Here is a 26,597-nt window from a genome sequence, read left to right as displayed (position 1 = left end):
TTTACATTTAAGCAGGCTGGTGCTCCATTTTACATTTAAGCAAGCTGGTGCTCCATTTTACATTTAAGCAGGCTGGTGTTTACATTTAAGCAGGCTGATGCTCTGCTTTACATTTAAGCAGGCTGGTGCTCCATTTTACATTTAAGCAGTTGGTGCTCCATTTTTCATTTAAGCAAGCTGGTGCTCCATTTACATTTAAGCAGACTGGTGCTCCATTTTACATTTAAGCAGGCTGGTTCTCCATTTTACATTTAAGCAGGCTGGTGTTCCATTTTACATTTAAGCAAGCTGGTGCTCCATTTTACATTTAAGCAGGCTGGTGCTCCGTTTTACATTTAAGCAGGCTGGTGCTCCATTTTACATTTAAACAGGATGGTGCTCCATTTTACATTTAAGCAGGCTGGTGCTCCACTTTACATTTAAGCAGGCTGGTGCTCCATTTTACATTTAAGTGAGCTGGTGCTCCGCTTTAAATTTAAGTGGGATGGTGCTCCACTTTACATTTAAGCAGGCTGGTGCTCCATTTTACATTTAAGCAAGCTGGTGCTCCGTTTTACATTTAAGCAGGCTGGTGTCTGCTTACATTTAAGCAGGCTGATGCTCTGCTTTACATTTAAGCAGGCTGGTGCTCCATTTTACATTTAAGCAGTTGGTGCTCCATTTTTCATTTAAGCAAGCTGGTGCTCCATTTACATTTAAGCAGACTGGTGCTCCGTTTTACATTTAAGCAGGCTGGTGCTCCATTTTACATTTAAACAGGATGGTGCTCCATTTTACATTTAAGCAGGCTGGTGCTCCGCTTTACATTTAAGCAGGCTGGTGCTCCGTTTTACATTTAAAGCAGGCTGGTGCTCCATTTTACATTTACGCAGGCTGGTGCTTCACTTTTCATTTAAGCAGATTGGTGCTCCACTTTACATTTAAGCAAGCTGGTGCTCCATTTTACATTTAAGCAGTTGGTGCTCCATTTTACATTTAAACAAGCTGGTGCTCCATTTACATTTAAGCAGGCTGGTACTCCATTTTACATTTAAGCAGGCTGGTGCTCCATTTTACATTTAAGCAGGGTGGTGCTCTGCTTTACATTTAAGCAGGCTGGTGCTCCATTTTACATTTAAGTGGGCTGGTGCTCCACTTTACATTTAAGCAGGCTGGTGCTCCATTTTACATTTAAGCAAGCTGGTGCTCCATTTTACATTTAAGCAGGCTGGTGCTCCATTTTACATTTAAGCAGGCTGGTGCTCTGCTTTACATTTAAGCAGGCTGGTGCTCCATTTTACATTTAAGCAGGCTGGTGCTCCACTTTACATTTAAGCAGGCTAGTGCTCCATTTTATATTTAAGCGAGCTGGTGCTCCACTTTACATTTAAGTGGGTTGGTGCTCCGCTTTACATTTAAGCGGGCTGCTGCTCCACTTTACATTTAAGTGGGCTGGTGCTCCACTTTGCATTTAAGAGCTGGTGCTCCACTTTACATTTAGGTTGGGCTCCGCTTTACATTTAAGCAGGCTGCTGCTCTTTATATTTCTTTACATTTAAGCAGGCTTGTGCTCTGTTTTACATTTCAGCAGGTGTGTGTGTGTGTGTGTGTGTGTGTGTGTGTGTGTGTGTGTGTGTGTGTGTGTGTGTGTGTGTGTGTGTGTGTGTGTGTGTGTGTGTGTGTATGTGTGCAAACTGCTAACCTGACTTGTCAGTAAAGCTACTATGTATGGCCCTAAAAATGTGTTTGAAAATAGCCCAGAGGGAAGTGTGAAAGGCTAAAAATCATGGGCACATTTTAAACTTTACTCTTGTTACCAAAGCAGTGGATTAAGGTAAAACAGTTCACACCACATTACCTTGACCTGGCCAAGCCTTTTGACACAATCCCCTACTCAGGTGTAGTACAAAAATTAATAATGTAAGAGCAAACACTTGCATCACTAGCTGGATTGCCAACTTACTCACAGGATGCAGGAGATCAAAATATGGGAAGAGACCAGTCACCATTGGAGTCCCCCAGGGTTTGGTGCTGAGACTTTTTTCTGTTTGGCGTATACATCTCAAAAGTAAAAGGAAATACCAAAGGGCTTTGGCCGGCTAAGTTTGAGATGACTGCAAGCTAGAAGCAGTTATTGAATCCCCAAATGACTTAGCCATCATGCAGGAAGGTTTGTCCCAAATAATAACTGGTGTCAAAATCATGACAATGCCCTCTGAGAACTGACCCAACTGCCTGGCATTTGGGAATTTGTGTGTACAGTGACATAACTTTCGACCAACATGTGCCCAGAGTCATAAGAAAGTCTTTCTGTATATTGCACAGCTTATAAACAAATTGATTGTGACTAGATCTAGAGATGTTGTTGTCCCCCTTTGCAAAGCACTCATTAGGTCAATCATTTTGTATAATGCCCAATTTGGCATGTATCTGTCCAGCCCCATGCAACAATTGGAATACCTTCAGAGATACCTTACTATAAGGATACAAGACCTAAAAACAATAGGTCTTGCATGGACTACCTCAAATATTTATTACTATATACTCAGTATGTACAGAGTGCTTAGAGGTGATGTGTCTGGTATTCAAGGCATCCTCTGACCTAATACATATACAACTACTGAACATCAGCAAGTCATGTGGGAGGAAACTGGAGCACCTAATAGAAGCTCATGTGAACACAGGGAGAACATGCAGACTCTTCAGAGAAGGCAACCCAAACGAGAATCAAATCACAGAACCTCTTGCTGTGAGGTGACAAATGCTGTCTACTGTGCCACCGTACACCCCAAAAATGAAAAACTGTAACAGTCTGAAATAAAAAAAATGTCAAAGTTCATGATTTCTCTGATTGCTGCAGCCCAAACATAAATGCTCAAAATCAGCTTATATATCCTGACAGAATGTCAAGATCTGTTTGCTTACTCTGGTCCTTTGTCTTATGGCTTTTGTTACTCCCTCATCTCTTTTTATATCTATAGTCTTAAAACTTTTTATAAGTACAATAGCACATTTAAATGTGAGCTTCCTAGCTGAAGTTATTAGTAAGCCAGTATTATGTGTTCCACATTTTGCCAATTTGTTCCACATTATGAGGTCTGCTGTTCCTCATTTTGGAGATGGAAAGTTGAGAGCTATGCCTGTAAAAAGTAATAACTTAGCAGAAACACTGGTAGTAGTACTTGAAGATTATGCAAGTGATTTTGTGGCAAAGGAAACTAACTCTTGCTGATACATGTTTATAGACCAAGTGAATTAACTTCTTGGAAGACAACAAGTTTATAACATGTGTATAAACCAGGATGTGGTTAGTATTTTTTGCGAGACAGTTTTTCTTTTTTTTGTGATAGCAGGTGCAAAAAGCATATGACCTAATAATTTGTTGGGAATTACCCTTTAATTTCTGTTTGATGTGTGGTCTCTCCCTTGTGATAAGAGAGCTAAGGAAAATTTGGTAGGAAGTAATCCTCTCTAGCTAGCCTTGGTTTTATTACTGTTGGATTCTGTTTTGCACTTGGTGTGTGGAGATCAATTGGTCCTTTCCAGACTTGATTTGTAGTTCTTGTTGAAATGCACTTGATGCTTAGGTTAGAAATTAAACATAGATATATGTCAATAAGTACATTATTTTAATTACTTTTTTTGGCAAGAGACATATTTAATGTATTTTTTAATAATAGTGGAATGTTGTATGACTTTTGAGTGAACATGCACTCCAAAATTTAAAGCTGTTTGTTAGCAGCAGCCTCTAAGATTGTCATATTGACTGATTTGAAAACTGCCCAAAGTTAATCTTAATCTGCAACTGGCCAGATGCATTTTCTTTGAACGTGGGTTTCAATGCTGATTCAGTGAATGTAAGTTTCAAAGGCAGAGAAGTTTTAAAGTGGTCTGTTTTCATTGTGAGACTGTATTGCTTTGTTCAGCTGAGCAAATGTCTATCAGGGTTTGTGCTATAATATTTGAAATAAAAGTTTTAAAGTAAATCCAAATATCTGTAATCATTGAGAAGAAAAAAGTTTGCACATCAACAGTTTTGAACAGTGTTTGTGGCAAATAGGGAGAAGTGGGGAAACAGCTAAGTAATGGGAGACTGGAATGGATGTGTGTGTGTGTGGGGGGGGGGGGGTAAATTTACATGCATGTTGCTTTCATGAAGTAATTCAGTAATTGTCTTATTACTAGATATTTTAATGGAGAAGTGGCTGAAACCTGGCACAACAAAAGAGCTGAAGCATGATATGGGAAGTTATCAGAGTACTTCTCAAGACATGTCCAACAGTTTGGTGCAAAACACTAACCAGGCACAGTCCTTAGTTTCTCAAAGAGGGAGTACTGTGATGAATACATGAAATATGGATTTTATGTGGGAAATGAAGACTGTCCTAAGCTCCAATGCGTGGTGTGTGGGGAAGTGCTGTCAAATGGTAGCATGAAACCTTCCCTACTTTTACAACATTTAGAAACATGCTAATTATAAAAACAAGGAATATAGTTTTTTCAAACGGTTAGCGGAAAATAACAAAAGATCGAATCTGACATCATACATCATGTCAGGTAACAAAGATTATGATTGAAACTAGTTACCATATTAGTTACCGTATCGCAAAATGTGGTAAAAGTTATACCATAGGTGAGAATCTAATATCTCCATGTATAACAGATGCCGTTCGATGTATGCTTGGAGAAGAACATGTGCAGAAAATGACCACCATCCCTCTTTCGAACAATACAATATCTCGAAGAATTGAAGATATGTCTGATGATGTTGATATGACAGTAATAGGTAGAATTAAAACAGTAAAATTTTCACTATTCAAGTTGATGAAAGCACAGATGTTGCCAATTGTGCTATTTTGCTTGTTATTGCAAGGTATTTGAAAGATAATGAAGTTGAAGAAAACCTTTTGCTTTGTAATCCTCTGTCACAACGCACAAGGAGTGAGGATATATTTAATGTTATTGATTATTTAAAAAAAAAAGAGATTAATTGGTCTAATTGTTGTGGATTATGTCCCGATGGTGCCAAGTCTATGTCAGGGATTTACTCTGGTCTTCGTGGTCTTGTCATGAAGGCAGCTCCCAATATAAGTTGGAGCCACTGTTGCATCCACTGACAAAGTTTAGCATGCAAGAACCTCCCTGGTGAATTAAAACTTGTTTTGGATGAAGCTGTGAAAATGGTGAATTTTATAAAGTCGAAGTCCACAAACTCAAGAATTTTCAAAGCTCTGTGTGAAGAGATGGTGAGTCCTCATTCTACTCTGCTCCTTCATACAGAAGTAAGATGGCTTTCTCATGGTAAAGTACTTACCCGGCTGTTTGAACTTAGACATGAAGTCCAGGTGTTTTTTGAAAACCATCCTTTCTTCCTTGCTTCCAGGTTACACGACTGTAATTGGCTTCAGGCACTTGCATATTTATCAGATATTTTCCAGAATATAAACAAATTAAATTTAACACTTCAGAATAGCTCAATAATGATCTTCAATGTCTCAGACAAAATTGAATCTATGATTAAAAAAATTGATTTTTGGAGGTCATGTCCAACTTGAGGTATTTGAAACGCTGCATAATTTGTTATCTGAAAACAAGCTTAATCTATCCTGGGAAATAAGGAAGAAAATAAATGAACACTTGAACGGGCTAAAATCGGACTTCCCAAACTTCCCTAAACCTGAAGAAGAAATCTATTGGATTTCAAATCCTTTTGAAGAACAATATGCCCAGGCAGCTAAATTATCAGTCAAGGAAAAAGAGAAGTTGATTGAACTTTCAACTGATAGTACTTTAAAAGCCGAATTCAGAGGACAGTTTCTTATTAACTTTTGGGCAAACATCAGCAGAGAATACGAGCAGCTTTCTCACAAGGCCCTTTTGGGGTTTTTTTGCCATTTACAAGTACTGAACTAGCAGAGAGAGAGCTTTCTCTTCATATGTCTTTATTAAAAACAAATATCATAATAAGCTGAATGCAGTTCCAGATTTACAATTACACCTTTCATCAGTTGAATCCAATTTAAAAAAAACTATGTGCCTCAAAACAAGCACAAATATGTGCAAGACAAAGTTGTTTAATAATTGTTTGTTTAGTTTGAAATGTTTATTAAGTTTGAAATGTTTAATTGTCTGATAACTTTATAACTTATTTATATGTATCTCTGAGTTTTGGAGATTATATATATATATATATGTGTGTGTGTGTGTGTGTATTATACATATATATATATACATATATATATATATATATATATATATATATGTGTATGCACTGTTTGTTCACTTTACTATTAAAGATTGTTTTTTATTATTAAATTATAATTATATTAGTTACAACACATACATTGGACATAAAAGCAACTATTACAACTGCCAACAATATGAGGGGTACAATTTCAGGGAAATGGACGAACCACTGCCCTAAAGGGCCCATCTCTATACCGGAAGAATGCAAGGTTCCTGTAATCATGGCTGCACCGGATTAAAACCACACTCTCCAAAGCCAAGAACACAGTCTCCATGGGACCTGACAACATCCCAGGCTGCATTCTACATGAACTACAGAATGAACTGGTACCCCACATAAGCACCATGTTCAATCATAGCCTCACCTCAAACTTTGTGCCCACTGAATGGCGCACAGTGATGGTTATCAAACTCCACAAAGGGGGAGCCACCACTGACCCCGGGAACTACCGCCCCATTAGCCTAACGAGCCTGGTCTGCAAGGCCATGGAATGTATCATCATGGAACTTCTAAACAAAGACATTGGTAATCTCCAAACTGTGGACCCAGCCCAGTTCAGGTTTGTAAAAGGCAAATCATGTCTCCTAAACCTGATTGATGTCTTTGAAGCAGCCACCAAAGCTGTAGATGAGGGTAAGGTGGTTCACACAGCCTATGTAGATCTCGCCAAGGCTTTTGACACCATCCCCCACTCTGGAATTATAGATAAACTCACTAAACTAGGTATAAATCCCTGTGTCACAAGATGGGTTGCCAACTGGCTCACTGACAGAACCCACACTGTGAAAGTAGCACACTCCAAATCATACTTCAGACCCAGTGACAAGTGGAGTATCACAGGGTTCAGTCCTGGGTCCTCTCCTGTTTGGTATCTACTTTTCTGAAGTACAGGATAACATAGAAGGTCTTTGGTTAACGAAGTTCGCAGATGACTGCAAACTAGGAGCCATGACTGAAACTCCTGATGTGGACATCCTACGAAAGGGCCTTACTGAGACAGATTCCTGGTGTCAAAGCCATGGCCTTAAGCTCAATGCCAAAAAGTGCATTTGTCATTCCCTTTGGTACAAGCGCTGTACATGAGCTATCGCATAGGTGATAGTCTACTTAACACCGAAAGTGTGATAAGAGACCTTGGGGCACAGTTGGACAGTAGTCTCTCCTCTGATAATCACATTGCCACAGTAGTCAGGAAATCCTTCTACGTGGCACACCTCATCACAAAAGGTTTCTCATCCAGGAAAAAAGAGGTCATTGTTCCCCTCAACTCATTACTCATTAGACCCATTTTAGAGTACAACACATCTTTTGGTATGTACCTCACAAGACATCTACAACAACTGGAAAAGCCACAGAAATACCTCACAAAGAGAATCACTGGCCTCAAACAGATGCCCTACGCAGACAGTCTCAAAAACCTCCAGCTTTACTCCGTCGCATATCGCCTACTCACAGGCGATCTCTGCCTAACATACAAAGCTATGTCAAACCCAGAGCTGTTGGACATGCTCCACTTAAAGAAATCCGAATCCCCCCGAGCTACACCCTCTAGGGACCTAAACCTTGTCACCACAATAAACGCAACTTGCTGGAGGGATAGATTCCTGTCCCGGAGACTTCCCATACTCTGGAACAAACTACCTATCTATATCAAACAAAGCTCCTCATTTGCACTCTTCAAAAAAAAATCTTGATGATTGGATGGGAAATAGGAAATTCACCCCGGGCATCACCTCTGTGGCTTTGCTCGACAAGGGCACAGGAAAATAATTTTCTTGGGTGGAGAAAGCCAGGGTACCTTTTTGGCTAGGCTTGTATAGGCCCTAGGGCCGATAGCCTAGTACCTACCTATGAACCGTGGAAATAACTTCACTAACCCCGAGAAATGTTCATGCACAAAAACTTTCCAAAACTTAGAAATATTCGTCCTGTCTTAACTATTAGCTGTTAAGCTTGATCTACCTCTAATCTTGACATAGTCTTTCATAAGTATTTTCATTTTTGATCTTTCAAAAGTAATTTCATTTGTTGTCTTTCATGGTTTACATTGTTTCTCTGCTTTATGCAAATTGTCATAAAATTTTAGATGCATCTGTAATAACGCTATAAGATCTCTGGTTATATTTCTTGTAGGCAACCCTTTCTGTTTTCTGTCATTGTGCTAAAAGATATGTGCTCTGAAGTTATCAGAAAAATAGTTGCTTAGTAGCAGTCTTTCTAAACATATGCATATTATCCCCTGTTTTCTCTTTAGCACCATGTAGTTGCTCCTCTTCTGTGAAGTTCCACTTATTCCACAGTACTTTAACCTTTGCCAGCCCCTCTGAAGAATTCCTGTTACTTGCTAACTGTATCTCCTGTTTTATTTCTGTCCTGTTTTTGAATTCCATGTTCATTTTATCCCACTTTCATTATCCTTGACTAATGAAGAAATATCTGTCTTCTGTAATAACTCTCAAATAATTTCCATTACCCAGTCATTAAATTCCTCTCTCTAGCAGGTAGATAGGAAAGCACCATTGTCTCGTTTTTACTTTGTTCTTATGCATTACTATCCAAGTTTTTATCAGTGTTGTTGTGTCTTTCGGCTTTTCCCGGTTAGGGGTCGCCACAGCGGAACTCCGGTCTGCTAATGATTGGCAGCAGATTTTTTTATGTGCCGAGTTGCCAGCCCTGACGCACAACCTTCAACGAAGGTACGCCCATTCACGCATGTCTCCACACAGAAGACGCTCTAGCTGAGAATCGAACAGAACGTCTATCTGTGAGGTGTATGATCTAAAATAGTTACCGGATGTGTGTCAAGACTTTCAATTAAATGCACTTGTTCCTTTGATCTATAATTTCTGTCTAGTCTAGCCCAGATGTTCTTCGTGTTTCACTGTTGCAGTCATTACATTTGGGTTATCTGCTTGCCAGGTAGTCCTCATTCGGCCTGATTTTCAAAGTCTTGGGTCCTGCATCTGTTGCTCTCTCATCTTCCATGACGTCAGGTAGTCAGGGGTATAAAGCATTTAGCCGATGCCATTAAATCAGCCTTTCTTGCCGTGTGGTGCCTGAAGCAGAAGCAGTTTGCAAGTGCCGGTCGGCTGACTCCTGAAATTTTCGTTTTCGAGTTTCAGATCAGAAGTCTTCAACAAAGCTAAGTACCCCGTTGGGGATCCTTTTTCTTGCTCTAAACCGATGTCAGTAAAAGTTAGCAACTGTATTTCTCGTGGAAAGCAAATACCTCACAAAGATCGTCATTTGTACTGCATTCCTTGCCTAGGCCCAGACCACGACGTCCCTCGCTGTCGGTTTTGTGCCTTATTCAAACCTCGAACTATTCGTCTGCTCATTTTCGCATCTAAATATTTTGGTACTCTGTTCAATTATCCAGAAATAGCTTCGGTAAGCCACCCGACTACATGACATTCCGAAAAAACGCAAAGATAAAGACAGACCGCATAGGTCCAAAGCTGCCGACGCTTCTGCTAAGCTAGTCGCTAGTTCGCCGGTTTTCAATGAGACGCTTTCGCAACCCTTGATACCCACTACTTCAGATTTTCAGGCCTCTACTGAGACCCATTCGGAGTCCGGTATGCCACCAGATGCTTCTTCGACTGTGGAACCTGCGGATGTCTCTACCTTGGATGGGTGCGGAGTCGCTGTGCAGGCACTGCCTTCTGAAAGTGTATTCAGGCCTACTGACTTGCATATTAAACCGGTCTTCTTCAAGGACTAAAACTCTATCCACGCCCAGACCGCATGGTCAGATGTTCATGTTTCACTGTTGCAGTCTTTACATTTGGGTTATCTGCTTGCAAGTTGCCCTCAGTCGGTCTGATTAACAAAGTCTTGGCTCCTGTGTCGGTTGCTGTCCCTTCTTCCATGACATCAGGTCGTCAGGGGTATAAAACATGCAGCCGACGCCATTACATCACTCTTTCTTGCCGTGCTGTGCCCGAAGCAGAAGCAGTTTGCAAGTGCCGGTCGTCCGACTCCTGAAATTTTCGTTTTCGAGTTTCAGAACCGAAGTCTTCAACTAAAGCTGAGTACCCCACTGGGGAAACTTTTTCTTGCTCCTTATCAATGTCAGCAAAAGTTAATAATTGCATTACTTGTAGAAAGCAAATACCTCATAAAGATTTTCATTTGTACTGCATTCCTTGCTTAGGCCCTGGCAATGATGTACCTTGCTGTCGGTTTTGTGCTTTATTTAATCAGCACACTATCTGTCGTTGGTATATTTTTGCCTCTAAATATTTCAGTTCTCTGTTTGTTTATCCAAATATGTTGTCTGTTAGCCATCTGACTACTGGGATTCCGAAAAAATGCGAAGATAGACAGAAGCTAAAGAGGTCCAAAACCACCGCAGATGCTTCTCCTAAGCCAGTCGCCAGTACTCAGTGAGGCGCTTTCGCAGCCCCTGATACCCGCTACTTCTGATTCGCAGGTCTCTACTGAGACCCATTCGGAGTCCGGTATGCCGCAAGATGCTTCAACTATGGAACCCGCGGATGTCAATACTTTGGATGGGTCCAGAGCCGCTGTGCAGGCACTGGCCTGTGAGGACTTGCATATTAAATCGACGCCTCCTTCATTATTAAGGCCTAAATCTCGATCCATGTCTAAAAAACGGACGCCCAGGCCACTTGCTCCGGCCTCTATGCCTAAAAAACAAATAAGAATGGCTGAAGATCTAATAACTCTAATCAGGGGTAGCCAGCCCCTCCCCCCCTCTGAGGCCTAGGACTGAGGTTGATTATGAATCCTCTGATCAGGATTCTGTTTTTTCTGACTTCTGATTATCTGGATTTGTCCTTAACCCACTTATGAGGATTCTGATGCAGAGGACTCTATTCCTCTGCTTTCCCTCCTGAGGATTTTTCTTTTGGGGAAACCTTACATACTCTAAGGGAGCATTTCTGCTGGGAAAGCTAGGATTTTTCTGATTCAAAAAAGAGGCTTAGGGATTTCCTTCTCCTACCTCAGCATAGGCCTTTAGTTATTCCTCCTGTACTAGACATTGTTTGATGATTTCTCGAAATCTAGTTTGGCCCCTGATTCCCTGCCTCCTGCTTCCAGAAAACCTGACAGATGCTACAGGGTCCCTGAGTCCCACAAGTTCCTTTTCAAAAATCCTATTGCAGATCCAGAGACTATTTCACAAGGGCCCAAGGGCATTAAGGCTTCTTCTGCTAAAAATCCTACCCCTTCTGATAGAGACTCCAGGGCACTGGATAGATGGGATAAGAAGGTTTACACTTGTGCAACCTTGGTCAATAGGGCTTTAAACTGCCAGTTTCATATGTTAAAATATCAGCAACATGTTATTGGACTGCTTAAACAGAAAATGATGTCGACTCCTGACTGTGTGGACAATAAAGAATTACAGGATTTAATGCATTCTGCCGAACAAGTTGGAAAACATACTTTGCAATGTGGTTTTGATTAATTAGAGGCCTCTTGCAGGGCTGCTGTTACTGGGTCTGTGCTCAGAAGGCAAGCTTGGCTTAAGGAGCAATCTTTGCCTGATCATGTTAAAGCTAAATTGTTGGATGCTCCTTTAAATCAGGACTGCCTGTTTGGCAACAAGGCTGAGGAAGTTCTTAAAAAAGATGGAAGATAAAGCTAAATCTATGCAAACTGTTAAAGATTTTTTACGAGTTCAGCCTCTTAGATTTAGTAGGCACTGACCCTTTAAGAATTGGTCCTTTCTAGCCCCTTCCAAGTCTTCTCAAGCCAAATCCAGACACAGCAACCCCAGATTTCACTCCCAGGAGACTCTCAAAACTAAGCAGTGGAGGTCCTCCACTTCCAAGTCTGTGAATAATAAGACTCCCCCTATGGTAAACTGTCTCAATGACTTCCTTTTAAAATTTCCAAGCACTTATCAACTGACTGCCTCTTTGGGGGGAAAGATTGCTCTTCATGCAAAGAATTTGGAACTCATTACCCAGGACAAATGGGTTTTAAATGTAGTGTCCCAGGGATACAGATTTCACTTCCACACGTTACCAAGACCAAGTGGGTGGCCGGACCTACCCCCAAATCAGTGTGCAGAGGCCAAAAACAAGTACTTTTTCTCTTCAGGATGGGGGCTATTCAGCTAGTACCAAAAGAGGAAAAGGGACAAGGTTTCTACTCAAGACTTTTCCTGGTACCCAGAAAAGACAATTCATGGCGTCCTATCCTGGACCTGTCTACTCTAAACACCTTTTTGGAGATTCCAAAATTCAAGATGCTGACTCTTCACCAATTACTCCCTATGCTAGGCAAAGATGCCTGGTTGGCAACACTAGATTTAAAAGAAGCATACCTGCACATCCCAATCAGGGAATCTTGCAGAAGATACTGACGCTTCAAAGCAGGCTACATGCACCATCAGTTCTCTGCACTGCCTTTTGGTTTATCTACTGCACCCAGGCTATTCACAAAGGGCCTTGCTCCAATTATTGCATTTTGCAGGCAAGGAAATATTCAATTATTCCCATATCTGGACGATTGTCTAATTCAAGCAGAAAGCCAGGACATACTTTTGAATCATCTGATCTTTGTCAAAAGGGTTCTAACTTGTCTGGGGTACACCATAAACGCAATGAAATCACACCTGGTATCCTGTCAACAAATTATATTCCTGAGGGCAAGCTTGAATACAAATTCCCAGATGGCTTACCTCACGCCAGAAAAGCAAATTCATTTGACAATCTACTTCAAACAAGTGGCCACAAAAACCCTGCTATCTGCAAGACAAATACTGCAAGCCTTGGGGTTCATGGCCTCCTGCATTCTTCTAATTTCATATGCAAGACTGCATATGAGGAAACTGCAGTGGTATCTAAAAAGCCTATGGTGTCAGCATTCTCAAGACCTAGAAACAATGATTCCTATCATACCTTGCCTACGCCTAGAGTTCCTTTGGTAGGCAGAGGCCTGCCATCAAAACAAGGAACTACCTTTCACACCTCCCTCTGCCGCCCACACACTAACAGATGCGTCAGACTATGCATGGTGGGCTCGCCTGGCAGGGAAGTGCATTCAGGGCAAATGGAACTCAAGTCAAATGCACCTGCATGTCAATCAGAAAGAAATGTTAGCTGTACAGAATGCTCTGACAGCCTTCAAGGACCACAATTTTCCAGGACAACTAATGGTAAAGACGGACAACACCTCTGTTATGTGGTACATAAGCAGGGGGGTACACATTCTTACCCCCTCTGCAGACTAGTCATGGCATTGTGGAACACAGCCTTGAGCTACCAAGTGCACCTACAAGCTGAATTCCTACCAGGAAAATTAAATACACTGGCAGACGGACAAAGCAGAAACCTCATGGACCCACACAAGTGGAAACTGGAACCAAGGATTTTCAACATGTTGACAAGCAAATGGGGGAGCCCAGGTGTAGACCTGTTTGCCTCTCCGTAGAACTACCAATTGGACAAATTTTGCACAAGGACTCCCCAAAAATGAGCCTGGAAAGTGGATGCTCTATCCTTCAGCTGGAAAAACCTATCAGTCTATGCCTTCCCCCCTCTGCCTCTGCTCTCCAAAGTACTACTAAAAATCAAACGTGACAAACCAAGGATGATTTTGATTGCTCCAGACTGGCCGTGCCAACACTGGTACCCCCCTTTTGCGCAGTGTATCACTGTTATCTCCATGGCACCTGCCTCACACTCCTTCCCTGCTGTCTCAGCAGGAAAACCAGATTCTGCACCTTCAGCTTCCAACACTGAACCTTGCAGCCAGGCTAATTACTTAATCTCTCCTTTACCATCCCTCAACAAACCTGTGATGGATATCATCTTAGACGCAAGGAGGCCTAGTACTAGAAAGTCTTATGCTGAAAAATGGAAAAGATTCTGTGCCTGGAACCATTCTCAAGGGATGAGCACAGCAGCACTCAATTTACCTCAGATTTTACAATACTTAACTGAGATGCTTCACAAGGGCCTGTCTTTTTCCTCCATTAAAATCCACGCCTCAGTCATAACACAGAACCTCCTCTCTTTTCTCATCCACTGCTCAAGCAGTTCCTCAGAGGGGCCACACATTTGAGACCACCCAGGAGAGTTCCAACCCCAGCCTGGGACCTTAATTTTGTCTTGAAGAAACTCACTCTACCTCCTTTCGAACCAGCTGCTACTGCTGACTTAAAATTTCTTTCTTTGAAAATCGCTTTCCTTTTAGCAATCACTTCAGCTAGAAGGGTATCTGAATTACAGGCCCTTATGGCAGTGGAGCCTTTCATCATCTTTCATGCGGACAGGGTGTCCCTCAGAACCAATCCATCCTTCATGCCCAAGGTGGTATCCAGTGTGGCTCTTAATCAGTCCATTCATTTGCCAACCTTCTTTTCCAAACCCTCACCAAGAATGATGCCACAATATGAAGACAAGATGATCAATTTCAACAATTGGCTTAAGTACTGGTGTTGTTCAAAGGGGATCCAGTGCCTGTCAGCCTGGGATGACATGCTCAACAAGCCACGATGCTTTGCTAGGGACGGCTTGCACCTGTCACCCCTGGGCTTTCGGATATTGGCAAAGGCTCTTGCTACCCCCATAGTGCCTTTTTTAGGCAAGGCTCAAAAGACAAACCCACCTCCATAGGTGTATCACAAGGGATAAGAAACTAAGAGTAATGCTACTCAACGCCAGAAGTCTAAACCTCAAGATGCACGCACTCGAAACTCTCCTTTGCATGGAGAACATAGACATCTGTGCAGTAACAGAAACCTGGTTCAAGGCTCCCGAGAGCACCCCAGCACTACTAGGTTTTACCTCATACCATGCTTTTCGGCCCCAAAACTTGGACTGAACCACAAAAGGAGGGGGAGTATCAATATTCATCAAAGATACCCACACCTCCAGGTTGGTGGCAAAGCACGAAGCATCAGAGACTATCCATGTGCAACTAACAGTGGGTAAAACTGCCTTCCAGTTTATAGCCTGCTACAGACCACCCTCCCAAACCCAGGAACCCCACTCGGCCTTCCTGAGAACACTGGAAAATATGAAGGTCTCTCCAAACACCATTATATTGGGCGACTTCAACTACCCAAACATAGACTGGGAACATTACTCTAGCTCCAACACCCTAGCCCAAAGGTTCCTAGAATTTATAAACTCAAATGCTATGGAACAACTTGTTACCACTCCCACAAGAGGGGAAAACATACTGGACCTGATCATCACCAACATGGGGACTCTATGCTCCAGACCAGAAGTGTATCCCTCACTGGTAAGATCAGACCATAAACTAATCTCACTGGATATTCACATCCCGACCCCACCTCCTACCCAGAAAACCACAGTGAATAACTTCTCTAGAGCAAATTTCACACTCCTCAAAACCGAGGTGGAATCCTTCAAAGCCCTCGGGCCTGTGGAAAATACGTCCCAGACCGCAGAATCCTGTATAAATGCATTCTATGAACACCTTCAGGAGTGCATGGATCATGCAATCCCAAATAAAACCAAGACCCAATCCTCCAAAGGCAGACATCCTGTCTGGTGGACCCCAGCCATAAACAAACTATACAATAGAAGGAGGAAGCTACTAAATGATGGAGCAAAATCCCAAAAAGGGAAGGCATCTCTGATCAGCATTAGCAAAAAACTACGGGCACTCATAAAATCGTCTAAGGCCAGCTTCGAGAGAAAAATTGCACAGGACACTAAGGATAATCACAAGGCTTTCTTTAGTTATGTTAGGAACCTGGGTGGGAATTCCCAGATATGCTCTGAATTAGTCCAAAATGACAAAAAATACACCGAACCCACAGACATTGCCAACATCCTAGCTGACAGGTTCAGTGCAAACTCCCCACCAAAGGGCAAATATCTATCCCAGCAGAGTGCTGCCCCCCTGACATCTCAGATGCTCAGGTAAGAGCCGCCCTCTCCAAAGCAAAAAACACAGCATCAATGGGACCAGACGGTGTCCCGGGCTGCGTCCTACATGAACTCCAAGAAGAGCTAAACCCAAACATAAAACTACTGTTCAATCTCAGCCTTACTACAGGATATGTTCCCATAGAGTGGCGTACAGCAACAGTGGTCCCTCTCCACAAAGGTGGTGCCTCAACAGATCCTGGAAACTATCGCCCCATAAGCCTGACTAGCTTGGTCTGCAAAGCTTTGGAAAGGATCATCATGGACTTCGTAAATAAAGATATTGGGGACCTACAGACACTGGATCCTACCCCGTTCGGCTTTAAGGGCAGATCCTGCCTCTTAAACCTGGTTGATTTCTTTGAAACAAGTCGCCAAGGCCATTGATGAGGTAAAGGTGGTCCACACAGCCTACCTGGACCTCGCAAAAGCCTTCGATACAATGCCCCACTCGGGCATTATAGATAAGCTCACCAGCTTAAATATAACCCCCTATGTCACTAGATGGGTTGCAAACTGGCTCAAGGACAGAACCCACATGGTTAGAATTGCTGGAGCCATGTCAGACTCCAAACCAGTTACAAGTGGCGTCCCACAAGGCTCAGTCCTGGGACCTCTCTTGTTCGGTATATATTTCTCGGAGGTACAGGCCAACACGGAAGGACTGTGGCTGACCAAGTTCGCAGATGACTGCAAACTGGGTGCCATAATCGACTCTCCAGCCGACACAAGCATCCTCCAAAAGGTCCTCATAGAAACAGACAACTGGTGCCAGAGCCATGGCCTCAAGCTAAACGCCAAAAAGTGTATAGTCACCCCCTTTGTCAAAAACAAAGTGCCCACAAATTACCACATAGGTGGTAATCCATTAATTACAGAAGAAGTAATTAGGGACCTGGAGACCCAAGTTGATAGCAGTCTCTCATTTGACAACCACATGGCCAAAGTGGTTAGAAAAACATTTTATATAGCCCACCCAATCATGAAGGGATTCACATCTAGATTAGGGGAGGTCATCGTGCCTCTTTACTCTCATCAGACCCATAATTGAGTACAATGCCCCTTTTGGGATGTACCTTACCAGACACCTGCAGCAACTGCAAAGACCCCAAAAGTACCTCACTAAGAGGATCAAAGGGCTGAAACAGATGCCATATGCTGCCCAGTTAAATAAACTCCAGCTCTACTCAGTGGCATACCGCCTGTTCAGGGGCGATCTGTGCCTGACATATAAAGCCATGTCCAACCCGGAATTAATGGACATGCTGCACCTCAGAAAATCCAAATCCCATCGAGCTACGCGCTCGAGAAACTTGAACCTCAGCAATGAAATAAATAGGACATGCTGGAGGGACAGATTCATAACCCAGAGGCTCCCTTCACTCTGGAATAAAATCCCAGTCCAGGTTAGGCAGAGTCCCTCATTGACTCTCTTCAAGAGGAATCTTGATGAGTGGATGGGAGATCGTAGGTTTAACCCGGGTATCACTTCTGTGTCACTGTTAGACAGAGGCACAGTATACTAACCTCGAAAAAGGGCATAGCAAAATTAATTTAAAATTGGTGGCGAAAGCCAAACACATTCTGGCTAGGCTTATAAATGCCCTAGGGAAGATAGCCTAGTATGAACCTATGAACCTATGAGTGGATGCTGCATTCCTTAGATGTGCACAGACAACTTAGATTCTACTTGGACAGGACTAAACCTCAAATGAAATCTGAACAACTGCTGGTAGCATTTGCTGCAGGGGCAGAGGGGAAGGCTATTTCAAAGCAAACCATTTCTAAATGGATAAGCTATTGCATTCATTTCTGCTGTAAGCACCATGGAAAACCTATCCCCCAGGGGATCAGACCTCACTCCACCAGGGCTGCATCTACCTCTACAGCCTTTCTCAGAGGCGTCCCTACCAGGGGCATCCTAGAAGGTGCTACCTGGGTTCTGTACATACTTTCACCAAGCATCATTTGCCAATTTTCTCTAACTCCAGAGCTGGCTTTGCAACTGCAGTCTTGCAGGGCCTTATAGCTGGCCCTAATGCTAGCTAAACTCCTCCTCCCAACCTTAGGTTTGGGAATCTACCAAATGTAATGACTGCAACAGTGAAACACGAAGAACATAGTGCAGTTGTGTACACTTACCAGAAATGTAGATGTTCGAATTTATTCACTGTTGCAGTCCTGGTTACCCTCCCTCCAGCCCCCTAACTTCTTTTGGCTATACCTCTACTTTCCTTTACTATGCTTCAAAGCCTTTTTGGAGTATTTGCTTTTTTGTTGGAGGTATCTCTTTGTGCTTTTATGTTTAATTGCTTCCCATTAGGGGGGCACTTCACATCTGGGGCAAGAAAAACTGATGTAATGGCATCAGCTGCATGCTTTATACCCCTGACGACCTGACATAATGGAAGAAGGGACAACAACCGATGCAGGAGCCGCGACTTTGTTAATCAGGCTGACTGAGGGCAACCTGCAAGCAGATAACCCAAATGTAATGACTGCAATAGTAAATACACTCGAACATCTACATTTATGGTAAGTGTACACAACTGTACTGTCCTTCTGCCTAAAAAGCAAATAAGAATGTCTGAAGACCTTATTACTTTAATCAGGGGAAGCCACCCTTCTCCCTCTAAGAGACCTAGAACTGATTTTCTTTCTGATTCTTATGATCAGGATTCTGAAATTTGTTTTCTCTGATGACCAGGAGTTGCCCTTATCTACCTATGAGGATTCTGATGCAGAGAACTCCATTACCTCTGCTTCGCCTCCAGAGGATTTTTCTTTTGGTGAAACTTTGCATACTCTTAGGGGGCATTTCCACTGGCAAAGCCAGGATTACTCTGACTCCAAAAAGAGGCTTAGGGAATATTTACTCCTACCTCAACACAGGCCATTAGCTATCCCTCCTCTACTGGAAATTGTAGATGATGCTTTCTTGGAATCTAGCCTGGCCCCTGATACACCTCCGGCTCCCAGAAAACCTGACCGGTATTACAGAGTACCTGACTTTCACAAGTTCCTCTTTAAGAATTCTACTGCGGATCCTGAGACCATTTCCAAAGGCATTAAGGCTACTACTGCCAAAAGCCCTACCCCCTCTGGTAGAGATTCCCGGGCCCTGGACAGTTTGGGAAAGAAGGTATACACCTCTGCTACTTTGGCCATTGGGGCTTAAACTGCCAGTTTCATATGTTAAAGTATCAGCAGCATATTATTGGATTGCTTAAACAGAAAATGATGATTAATGACTGTGCTGAAAATAAAGAATTACAGGATTTAATGCATTCTGCTGAACAAGTTGGAAAACATGTGGTTTTGATTCATTAGAGGCATCTTGCAGGGCCGTTGTCACTGGGTCTGTACTTAGAAGGCATGCTTGGCTTAAGGAGAAAACTTTGCCAGATCATGTTAAAGCTAAATTGCTGGATGCTCCCTTAAACCAAGACCGCCTGTTTCGCAACAAAGCAGAAGAAGTACTTAAAAGCTAAATCTATGCAAACTTTTAAAGATTTCCTGCAAGTACAACCTCACAGATTTAGTAGGTACTGGCCTTCTAAGAATTGGTCCTTTCCTCCCTCTTCCAGGCCTTCTCAGTCCAAACCCAGGACCAGCAGACTACCCAGGCTTCAGTCTCAAGGTACTCACAGGCCTAAGCAGTGGGGGGCTCCCACTTCTAAAGCTGGAAGTAGTAAGACACCCCCCTATGGTAAGCTGTCGCAATGACTTAACTTTAAACCTTCCAAGCCCTGCTCAACTGACTGTTCCTTTAGTGGGAAAGATTGCTCTGCATGCAAAAAACTGAGAGCTCATTGTCCAAGACAAATGGGTTTTAAATTTAATTTCCCAAGGATACAGATTCTACTTCCACTCCTTACCAACCCCAAACGGTTGGCCAGACCTACCCCCAAATCAGTGGGCAGACGCTCAAAAGCAGGTTCTCTCCCTTCTGAGTATCAGGGCTATTCAGCCTGTCCCAGAAGAGGAATCGGGGCAAGGTTTTTACTCGAGACTTTTCCTGGTACCCAGAAAAGATGATTCCTGGCATCCTATCCTGGACCGGTCTGTCCTAAACACCTTTTTGGTAATCCCAAAATTTGAAATGCTAACTCTTCATTAGCTGCTTCCCATGCTAGGCAGAAATGCCTCGTTGGCAACACTGGATTTAAAGGAAGCCTACCTGCACATCCCAGTAAGGAAATCTTGCAGAAAATACCTATGCTTCAGAGCAGGCTGCATGCACTATTAGTTCTCTGCACTGCCCTTTGGCTTATCTACTGTGCCCAGGGTATTCACAAAGTGCCTAGCTCCAGTCATTGCATACTGCAGGCAAAGAAATATTCAAATATACCCATACCTGGACGATTGTCTAATTCAGGCAGAAAGCCAGGACATGCTATTAAATCATCTGGCATTTGTAAAGAAATTACTAACTTCTCTGGGGTACACCATAAACGAAAAGAAATCACATCTAGTACCCTGCCAACAAACTGTATTCCTGGGAGCAAGCTTGAATACAGCTTCCCAGATGGCGTACCTCACGCCAGAGAAACAAGTTTGACAGCCTACTTCAAACTACTGCCCACAAAGACCCAGCTATCTGCAAGGAAAGTACTGCAAGCCCTGGGGTTCATGGCTTATTGCATTCTACTAATTCCATATGCAAGACCGCATATGAGGAAACTACAATGGTATCTAAAATTCCTATGGTGTCAACATTTTCAGGACCTGGAATCAGTGATTCCTATCATCCCTTGTCTAAAGACAGAGTTCCTTTGGTGGGCAGAGGCCTGCCACCACAACAAGGGACTGTCATTCACTCTACCCCCTGCCACCCAAACCCTATCAACAGACACATCAGACTATACATGGGGGGCTCACTTGGCAGGGCAGTGCATTCAGGGCAAATGGAACCAGAGTCAAACGCACCTGCATATCAATCATCAAGAAATGTTAGTTGTACAGAATGCTCTAACAGCCTTCAAGGACTGCATTCTTCCAGGACAATTATTGGTAAAGATGGACAGCACCACTGTCATGTGGTACATAAACAAGCAGGGGGAACTCACTCATACCCTCTCTGCAGACTAGCCGTGGCTCTGTGGAACACAACCTTGAGCTACCAAGTGCATTTACAAGCTCAATTCCTGCCAGGCAAGCTAAATACACTGGCAGATGACCTAAGCAGAAATCTCATGGACCCACACGAGTGGCAACTGGAACCAAAGATATTCAACATTTTGAGAAGCAAATGGGGGAGCCCAGAGATAGACCTATTTGCCTCCACTCAGAACTACCAATTGGGCATATTCTGCACAAGGACTCCCCACAGCAGGCTTGGAAAGTGGATGCCCTGTCCTTCACGTGGAAAAACCTATCCGTTTATGCCTTGCCCCTTCTGCCTCTCCTCTCCAAAGTTCTTCTAAAGATCAAACAAGACAAACCAAGGACAATGCTCATTGCACCAAACTGGCCATGCCAGCACTGGTACCCCCTCTTGCACAGTGTGTCATTGCTGGAACCAAGGCACCTGCCACAGACCCCTTCCCTGCTGTCCCAGCATGAGGGCCAGATTCTGCACCCCCAGCTTCAAACCCTGAACCTTGCATCTTGGCTAATTACCTAAGCTCTCCGTTAACATCCCTCAGTAAGCAAGTGATGGATGTCATTATGGAGACAAGGAGGCCTAGTACTAGAAATTTGTATGCTGAAAAATGGAAAAGATTCTGTTTCTGGAGTCAGATTCAGGGGATGAGCACAACAGTGCCCAATATACTGCACATTCTTCAATATTTAACTGAGATGCTTCACAATTTCCTTTTCTTCCATTCAAATTCATGCCTCGGCCATTTCAGCGTATTATAATACAGAGCCACCCCTCTTCTCTCATCCACTGCTGAAGCAGTTCCTCAGAGGGGCCACAAACTTAAGACCACACTGGAGAGCCACTACTCCAGCCTGGGACCTTATCTTTGAGCCAGCTGCAAGTGCAGAGTTGAAATTCCTTTCTTGGAAAGCAGCCTTCCTCCTAGCCATCACTTCAGCAAGAATGGTTTCTGAATTACAGGCCCTCATGGCAGTGGAGCCTTTCATCATCTTTCATGCAGACAGGGTGTCCCTCAGGACCAATCCTTCCTTTATGCCCAAGGTGGTATCCAGTGTGGCCTTTAATCAGTCCATTCATTTGCCAACCTTCTTTTCTAATCCAAAGAACAAAGGGGAATGAATACTGCACTCCCTGGACGTGCACAGACAACTTAGATTTTACTTGGACTGGACTAAGCCTCTCAGAAAATCTGAACTACTATTGATTGCATTTGCTGCAGGGGCAAAGGGGAAGGCCATTTCAAAGCAAACCCTTTAAGTGGATAGGCCATTGCATTCATTTCTGCTTTAAGCTCCATGGAAAACCTACCCCACAGGGAATACGACCACATTCCACCAGGGCTGCATCTACCTCTACAGCCTTTCTCAGAGGTGTCCCTACCAGGGACATCCTAGAAGCTGCTACCTGGAGTTCTGTGCATACCTTCACCAAGCATTACCACTTGCCATTTTTTTTTAAATCCAGAGCTGGTTTTGTCACTGCAGTCCTGCAGGGCTTAATAGCTGGTCCTAATGCTCTCTAATTGCCTCCTCCCTTCCTTAACTTTGGGAATCCAACCAAATGTAATGACTGCAGCAGTGAAACATGAAGAACATAGTACAGTTGTGTACACTTACCATAAATGTAGATGTTCGAGTGTATTCACTGTTACAGTCCTGGTTACCTTCCCTCCAGCCCCCTGACTGCTATTGTCTATACCTCTCCTTTTGTTTACTATACTTAAGCTTTCTGGTGTATTTGATTTTTGTTGTAGGTGTAACCTTGTATATAATTGCTTCCCATTATGGGGGCACCTGACATCTGGGGCAAGAAAACTGATGTAATGGCGTCAGCTGCATGCTTTATACCCCTGACTACCTGACTTCATGAAAGATGACAGCAACCGACGCAGGACCCAAGACTTTGATAATCAGGCCAACTGAGGGCTACCTGAAAGCAGATAACCCAAATGTAATGACTGTGTAACAGTGAATACACCCACACATCTATATTTATGGTAAGTGTACACAACTGTACTTTCTTGAACCTTGGGGAATGATAAATAAATTCTGTCAGAGTTCCTGACTGAATTTGGCCCAAAATATTTTCATAAATTTCTTCAGAAATCTACCGTCTTATTTTATTTTCCCTTCTAGGTCCCCAGTAAATCCTCACTATTGTAAATGAAGTTCCAGTTCCATCTGTAAGTAGTATTCCATGGAGAAAGCCAATTATTTCTCCCCATATTTTCTTAAGCTCCATGGTAGCAGTTTTTGGTGGAATATGAGTACATGCAAGCACAATCCTCTTCCCTTTCCATTAGCCCTTACTACTACAAATCTACCATGCTCCCCCCCCCCTTCACTATTGGAAAACCTCTTGCAGTCGGTGTTATTACTCCCGCTTTCCTTTGTCCCAGATATTCTGCTGAATATCCATCCTACAGTCTTTTCTTTGTAAAATTCATGTACTCATTTCTTGCCAAATGGATTTCCTGCAGCATTGTGCTTTGCACTCAGGACTCTATTTCTTCATATATAATTCTATAATCTTTCCTTTTGGTTTGTACCTGTAAGGCCATTTACATTTCCAAGGTAATGTGGAAAGTACCCTTATGATAAAAAGCTATTGCTCACACCTATTGTACATGACCGTTTTTGAATGTGTTGTTTACATCTTATGTTATGCATGCACATTGTTTATATTTGGTAAGCCAATCTTTTATATATTTGTTGATTTTCATTTCCATTGAACCTGTTACATTTTTCAAGATATTTTGCTTTAACGAAAACCATAAACAAAAACAATACATTTTTAGAGCACTCTCATCCCTTTAAAACTTAGAACAAACACACAGGAGTAGGTGAATTTTCAAAAAATGCAGCTTTTCTTTCCAGATAGAAACAATCCCCAAATTGACAGCAGCGCTTACAGGCATTACCTAGTCTAAAATTAAGGTTACTCTTGGTATGGTGCATATTACAGCCTGTATTCCAGCCTATACTGATTGCTGTTTTTGCTTTTCTGATCTCCATTCCCCTCACAGATTTGGTAAACATTGTGTATACTTTCAGAAAGCATTAACTTTTAGCCCTAAGGAAAAGGTGCACTGGCTATCTTTAAAGCTAAATTGTCCATTGTTCTATTAAATGCATTAAAGTATTAAGGCTGCCAGGGAGGCTGCAATCTCTTATTCAGGATCCAGAATTTTAAACTTTTATTTTTCACCAAACTGCGTGCCATTGTCCCTTTAAATTTTGCTTTTCCTTCAGCAGTAAATACTCAGAATTCTCAAGATTGTTTTCAGCTGCAGACAATTTGTCTCCATGCAAAGTTGGTCAGCAATGAGAAAAAAAGCCGGAATCTTTGTACATTTCAGTCAGAGCAGAACATGAAGAATTTCCCTGGCCAACTGCCTTGCTAATAGAAGAATAAAACAAGCCAACATCGTTGTAGATGGAAGACTCAGTGTTTTTCATGGCTTTCATCATTTTGTCTTATTTTTGAAGCTTGTGTCCTTATAAAAAAAACACTTGTTATAGCTCATGTCAAATACACGATCGGTGCACTTTTACACCCCACCCCTCCAGGCCAAGACTGTAGCATATTGACGTAAAAACTTGCTTTCTTCTCTATTTATATTGTTGTTGTTGTTGTGTCTTTCGGCTTTTCCCGGTTAGGGGTCGCCACAGTGGAACTCCGGTCCGCTAATGATTGGCAGTAGATTTTTACGTGCTGGCTTGCCGGGCCTAACGCACAACCTTCAACGAAGGAATGCCCATTCATGCATGTCGCCACACAGAAGACGCTCTAACTGATAATCAAATGGGCAACGTCTAACTGTGAGGTGACAACGCTACTGGAGCACCACCACCACAGTCTCTCTCTCTCTATATTCTAATGCCTATATTTCTTACCACTAAAAAGTACTTGTTTACTTTAATATCTTTAACACATATCGCAGTCACTGAAAAGACTCCCATTATATTTAAAATGCCCTTGACTGCATACTATACAAAACTGTTTTACAATATGACATACCGTTGATGTAATGAAATGTTTCAGACAAATTTTAATAACAAAACATGTTTTTATAGAGTTACTGCTTTCCCCCTTTTGATATCCTTCTAAACATTGACACATTGAATATATGCTTTACAGTCTACCATCAAGTTTAACAAAGTCAACAGAAGTAATGGTTGTGGTGTTTCATAGCATTGATCATCTTGAATGCTAAAAAAACTATCACTTTACATGATTTTAGTGAACACTTGTACTCATGTACATAACACCAGGGAGACCACTGTAATTTAGTACACATAAGATAGTTCACTTCAACCCCTTCCACTTAGCAATTCCGGATTACAACCTTATATTACTTGTATCTAGTCTTTGCATTGTTACAGTATACATTCCATTTTCATTTCATTTGGGAATGAAAATGAAAAAGTTGTACTTTAACATCACTGGCTGTATCAGCAGTCACTGGTGAGACTACCTCCCCAACACACACACCACAATTAAAAGTGCCTCTACATACTTTACATAGCTACTGTACTTTGTAATCTGCATTTGACTTAAAGATATTAATTACACACACTACCAAGAAAAGAAAAATAACTACTGTTACAACTTCATTTCCTTTATTATCCTTCTAAACATTAAAGTTCTCACAGCAGTTACAGTCCAGCAGCTTCCAAGCTTTTTTCGCTTCCATTCCACTTCATGAAAATGTACAGTTCTCGTGTTCAAACTGCATCCTATAGAAGTGACAGTTACTCCTCATCATCTTGACCATCCAGCAGTGGTCTCTAGTCCAGTTCAAAGGTACTTCTCAGGAGCTGACTAGGAAAATAATTCTGTTGATCAGTCGTCCTTCAATCCACTGTTAAAGGCTTTATTGATAAGCTGTGTCTGTGAGCTGTACCATTATCAGAAAAGTGAGAAGAATCTCTTTCAGATTGCTGGCTCATTTTTTGATGGGTAAACTTTGTCCTCCTTTGCCCATTCTGCATCCAAAAATGTCTTTGCTCCTTCTGAAAAAATATATTCTGAAAACTGATGGCTATAGTAAATTTTACACCTGCCTGTCAATACCCTTTGGGTGCAAAAATAAACTCTCTTCTCTTTTGACTGTTGTACAGTGAGTAATTATTTTCCCAATCACTTTCCTGTCCCAAATCGATAATGCTTTACCCTTCTGCCACAGTTTTGTCAGGAGCAGCTCATTTTGCTGATATGACTACATTGTTCCTGCTACAGGTCCTGGGGTCTTTCTCTTGGTCAGATTTTGGAGTATAAACATGATGATGTGCCCTTTCTTTTAACAAATTATGCTGTGGAAGACCAGTTGGTTTATTTGTACTTTCATAAAGTTAGTGCAACCTGTTCCTTCTGGCTTCTC

The 26,597-nt window shown here is 42.4% G+C and overlaps 1 protein-coding gene across 1 annotated transcript in view; it reads left to right on the top strand.

Moving 5' to 3' along the window:
- LOC122806148 (integrator complex subunit 6-like) overlaps positions 1–26,597 on the top strand; it is a 1,076,381-nt gene that overhangs the window by 80,661 nt on the left and 969,123 nt on the right. The gene's annotated exons all lie outside the window — the stretch shown is intronic.

This window comes from Protopterus annectens, chromosome 7.part0 (assembly GCF_019279795.1).
Source record: "Protopterus annectens isolate FY-2018-M chromosome 7.part0, PAN1.0, whole genome shotgun sequence".
Taxonomy (NCBI): Eukaryota; Metazoa; Chordata; order Ceratodontiformes; family Protopteridae; genus Protopterus; species Protopterus annectens.
This window is presented reverse-complemented; position numbering and strand designations above follow the sequence as displayed.